Source organism: Pseudorca crassidens, chromosome 14 (genome assembly GCF_039906515.1).
Source record: "Pseudorca crassidens isolate mPseCra1 chromosome 14, mPseCra1.hap1, whole genome shotgun sequence".
Classification (NCBI taxonomy): Eukaryota; Metazoa; Chordata; class Mammalia; order Artiodactyla; family Delphinidae; genus Pseudorca; species Pseudorca crassidens.
This window is the reverse complement of record NC_090309.1, coordinates 17,879,586-17,884,885: the sequence shown is the minus strand read 5'-3', so window position 1 is coordinate 17,884,885 and position 5,300 is coordinate 17,879,586. Positions and strand designations below refer to the sequence as shown.

At 35.3% G+C, this 5,300-nt stretch overlaps 1 pseudogene; it reads right to left on the bottom strand.

The window, feature by feature from the left end:
* Positions 1-4,102: 4,102 nt before the first annotated feature.
* Positions 4,103-4,960, bottom strand: LOC137205598 (cytochrome c-like; annotated as a pseudogene).
* Between the last annotated feature and the right edge of the window lie 340 nt (positions 4,961-5,300).

Genomic DNA, 5,300 nt, shown 5'->3' with positions numbered 1-5,300 from the left:
GCAACGGGAGAGGCCACAGCAGTGAGAGGCCCGCGTACCGCAAAAAAAAAAAAAAAAAAAAAAGTATTTACAGTTGAGCAAAGGTCTGTTATTTCTTTAACTTTTTTAAAGAAAACACTTAATTTTCCTCAGCCTGCTGAGCTTATGGATGCACCACCTGAAATTTTCTACTACAAAACTTAAGGCAAACATGGTGTCAAGAATATCTGTATGTTAAACTGAGTCATAAAAATTGTAGACATTGAACGTTTTTGACTGACAAAAATAGTGCTTTCATGGGACACAACCTACTACGTAGACAGTTCTGAAGCAGTTAAATATGTAGCTGTGTAAAGCTCAGTCTGTTTTGCTATACGTCATTCTCGAAAGACCTTATGAGGAAATTTTAATGGAAATTCAGTTCTGTGCAGAAGAAAGATCCATGCCTTTGGAATCAACAAGTCTTGGGTTTGAATACAAGAGCTACTAAACAGTCATGTGACCTCATTAAAGTTAATCAAATCTCTGAAGTTCAGGTTCCCCCTTCAAATGGGACAGTGGTGTTTTTTTTTTTTTTTTTTTTTTTTTTTTGCGGTACGCGGGCCTCTCACTGTTGTGGCCTCTCCCGTTGCGGAGCACAGGCTCCAGACGCGCAGGCTCAGTGGCCATGGCTGATGGGCCCAGCCTCTCCGCGGCATGTGGGATCTTCCTGGACCGGGGCACGAACCCATGTCCCCTGCATCGGCAGGCGGACTCGCAACCACTGCGCCACCAGGGAAGCCCGGTATTTTCTTATTGGGGTGTAATATGGATTAAATGGAAACATTATGCAAAATCTATAGGTCTTTTACATATTTAAACAAAAAAATTGAAGCTTTTCTAAGACAAACTGGTGTTTCAAGATAGTTTCTCTATGTAAGGTAAATTCCCAAATTATCAAAACAAAGGGAAGGTAGCATTAAGGTACAAGGAGGCATTTGAGAAAAAGGACAAAGTCATTATACACACACACATAACCACACTTAGCCTTATAAGTGCCAAGCTATTGTGTGACAGGAGAGAGGAAAGGATGAGTCTTGATGGAATTAGCTTTTTTCTGAAATAATGAGTTCCCTATCACTGAAAATGGTAAAGAAGCAACCAAAATTTTATCTGCCAAAGATTGGTAAGAAGTATTCTACTTTGGGATGGATGTTTGGATAGATTGCATTTAATATCTAAGATTCTATGATTGTATAAAAGCTTAAAAGCTCAGTTCAGAACATCAAGTATTTTCAGTTTTACAAAACTTACTTCAAGGGAAACAAGCAGACTTCTATAAAAGGCTCAAATGACTTCTTACAAATCAAATAGCTCTTGCACAAGAACTGTTTGATGACTGAAGTATAAATGAATCAGAAACATATGGATTAAATTTATTATGAAATACAATAAGAGGAAAGTAGTGCTTGGCAAAATCTTTTTGGGCCTCTTGAACCAAAAATCTTTGGAAAATCGTTGAAGATGTTTTAATGACCTCAAAAAGCAGTTGGATTTACTCTGGCCTGCTATAAGCAATTTGAAGCCTTTAATTTCCTTTTTCTATTGTCTCTGGACAAAGTTCAATTCAATTTTCTACCAGCTGTTGACTGTCTCTGTTTAGTACAATAGCTTTTTACTGTCGTTGTTTAAAGTATGTTTGCTTGTTTTATACATTTAGGGAAAAAAAGACTAAAAAGTTTCGACTGTTGAATATTTCAAAATACTTGTCATTACTATTTAAATTTTACCCCGAAATGTCTTCCTCTGCCAAACCATTTGACTTAAGGGTGAAATTCATAGGATCTGTTTGGAATAGAGAGTTGATAAAAGTAGAAAGCCCTGCAAACAAATCTCCAGGGGCAGTGCAATATTTGATGCAAATAGCGTTGGCTTGAGTATTTAATAGAGAAAATGGGAATTTAGAAATAAAAATACCACTGGGAAATATCATCATGTTAAAGTAGAAGCTATGTGTCAGTTAAAATTTACCCTGAATAGTAGAATACAGTATAGAAGTTGAAGTTCTTGTAAACTGTCAAATCTTTAATTCATATTTATTTGATTTTACTTAACTTTTGAAAAATTTCATTACCTTAAAAATTCAGAATTTTTTGTACTGGCATAAAATATTGCTTTGGACTTTTTTTCCAAAATAATACCCAGCTCACTAGCAAATTCTCAAAAATGAAAATTTTGCATAGAAATTTCCCTTCTAGATTGGTACTTTACTCCTTTCTTCCATCCTTCAAACAGCAAACAAACATAAAACTACTGTCCCAAACTCAATAAATCTTGTAGGACCTCTTACCCATCTAATTAGACTCTTGTTGTTTTAAAAAAAGAATGTTCCACTCATTACCAAACATTAGGGTTTCATTTGTGAAATCCAAAAATATTGCATTGGGGAAGTAATAAAGAATTTCAAAATACTGAATTATCTACGCTATATTAGTATGAAGTAGCTCAGTTGACTCAGTGAAAATAAACAATGCAGTTTATGGGTTCAGTTTTAGGTCAGAGTAAAGTGCACATATATAAATTTTCTACCAACTTGTGGTCTGCTTATTGAATAGTAGTTTTAAGACAAAAAATAATGCATACTCAATTATATAGCTAAATATATTAATCTGGATACAGATTGTTTTAATACATACTAATGCTGACCCATGCAAAAAAATAGATTGGTGTGAGATCAGTCAAAATATTCAGCTAGATTAGCTCCTAATTCATTCATTAGCTCCTAAAGTAGTTTTTTATAGTCAAGTAAGAGTTCAATAAAGAGTCTGTGGAGGAAGGAAAGGATTTCTGTCCTCTTTGTGATTATTTAACTATTTTCATTAAAATCAGTATCGGGGGGTGAGGAGTTGGAATCATGGTGGAAATATTCAACTGTCAAGGCAGGTTGCCGTTCAATATTTATTAAGATCTACTGGAACTCCACCCACCATCCATCTAATCATTTACTCACTCATTAACTAATTATGCACAAAATTACAGGCCAGGCACTGTGATAGGTGCTGTGGACGTTTCAACAAAGAAAATAAAAGCTTTGCTCTCTTGAGCGTACCATGTAGTAGGAGAGAATAGACATGTTAACTATAATAATGAAGTGCTGTGGTCGACCTATAGAGAAAGCACAGTAGTGGCAGAAAGGGGTGTGCAATTTAAAACTACCAGGAGTAAGAATGGGTGGTCAGGAAAGGCCTCAGAGTGGCAAATCTCAAAAGATGAGTAGCTGTCCCTCAAGTGGATGGTGAGGAAAGGAGCACTGCAGGTGAGGAAGCAACTTGAGCCAAGGCAGGGAGGCAAGGTACAGCTTAGTTTGGAAAACTCCATGAACTTCAGCATAGCTGGAACTCAAGTTCATAGTGTCATAAATTTCATCTACATCACAATGATACTGAAAGAGTACGAGTGTGGAGCGTTTTTCTATTTGATCTCAGATGCATTGTGTCTTTCTCTGGTCTTTGCCTTTGGGAAAAATATTTCCAAGATCCCTTGATATTTCACTTCCCGTATACAGTTGGCCCTTGAATAATGCTGGGATTAGGGATCCCACCCTCCTCCCCAAAAATAAAAAAAATTAAAAAAAACTAGATTTCTAATTTCTTTCTAGACAATATAAAATTTTAAATTATAGATATTTTAATTACTTATGAATATCTTTGTGAATTTATTGTGCTAAGTTGAAATGATCTTCTTTTTTTTTTTAATCTGAGACTTTGTTTTTAATTCTCAAGCCTTATGATCAGATAATTTACAAATCTGTGCTAATGATAGAGCTCCTCGACCTTAACCCTTCTGAGTTGGCAAAAGCATCATTACCAATCGCACATCTACAGTAGTTCTATAGTTGTGTTTCTGAATACCTGTTTAAAAGTCAATCCTGAATTATAACTTAGTCTGACTTTGTAAAGAATTCACAAGCAAGTTTCCCAACCTATCATGTCACGGTGAATTTTAAAAACACCTGATCTTAAAGATCATCTATTAAAAAAAAATTTAAAAAGATCATCTATAAAATGTGAGAAGTACTAAATATTCTTTATCTGATGCTATACAAAACCACACTAAAATGCCCTTCATTAAGTAAAACGCAATGTTTTAGATGGAGAATTTTAATTAAATTGGCATATTTAAGACCAAAAAGATAAAGTGGACATTGTCAATGTATCTTCAGCCCTAGCCTTAACAGGTGAATGAACACAACTTGAAACACAGGTGAATCTTGCTGGTCTATGAGACAGTGAAGGGAGCTTCTCAATATTTAAATATATTAATATAACCAGTTATAGAAATCTAAATATAAAACCAATCTCCTATAGGGTTTGAGAAGGCATTTACCATATCCCTGAAAAGATTAACATTCCTTATTCAAGTTTAATCATCTCTTTAGAAGGGGAAAACAGTGACAGTACTTGCTGAACCAGAATTACTATCAAAATTCCAAAAGCTGACCATATTCATTTAGCCACAAGCCAATCTTATTTAAATCCGGACAGAAATATTACATCAGCTATTCATGATCTGAATTCTAGTGTATGAGATCAATTTAAATATGGTACACATAAAAAGTCATGAGACATTTGTTTCATAATAAATAAGGCAGTGGCCAACTATTACTCATTAGTAGCTTTTTTGAGATAAGCTATCAAGTCTGCCCTTTCTCCCTTCTCCTTATTGCCAGCGAAGATCATTTTTGTTCCAGGGATGTACTTCTTGGGATTCTCCAAATACTCCATCAGTGTCTCCTCTCCCCAGGTGATGCCTTTGTTCTTGTTGGCATCTGTGTAAGAGAATCCGACTGCCTGACCTGTCTTTCACCCAAACAGACCATGGAGATTTGGCCCAGGCTTGTGCTTGCCTCCCTTTTCCACAGTATGGCACTGGGCACACTTCTGAACAAAAATCTTCTTGCCCTTCTCAACATCACCCATTTTTAAATCGTTCTTTCTCCGTGTACGACCTAAGCCATTCCCGCTTGCAAGCCAAAAGTCCCGCTCTCTAATCCCAAGGACACGCCGGTCCGCACCTATGTACGGGTGAAAATGCCAGAATGATCTTCTTAAATAAATCGTTCTAACATACACCTAAAATTTATGGTGTTATAGCTCTACACTAAAAAAAAATTAGAAGTCAATTTTTTCTTTATAATTTGAAGCATAAAAATAATTTAAAGTTTAATAAATCACATACATTTGTATTTATTACTTAGCTTTGGTAGTTTGATTTTAACATATTGTCAATATTTGCTTCAAATTTTTTAAGGAAAAAAATGACTACTCTTGTCTACTTTTGGA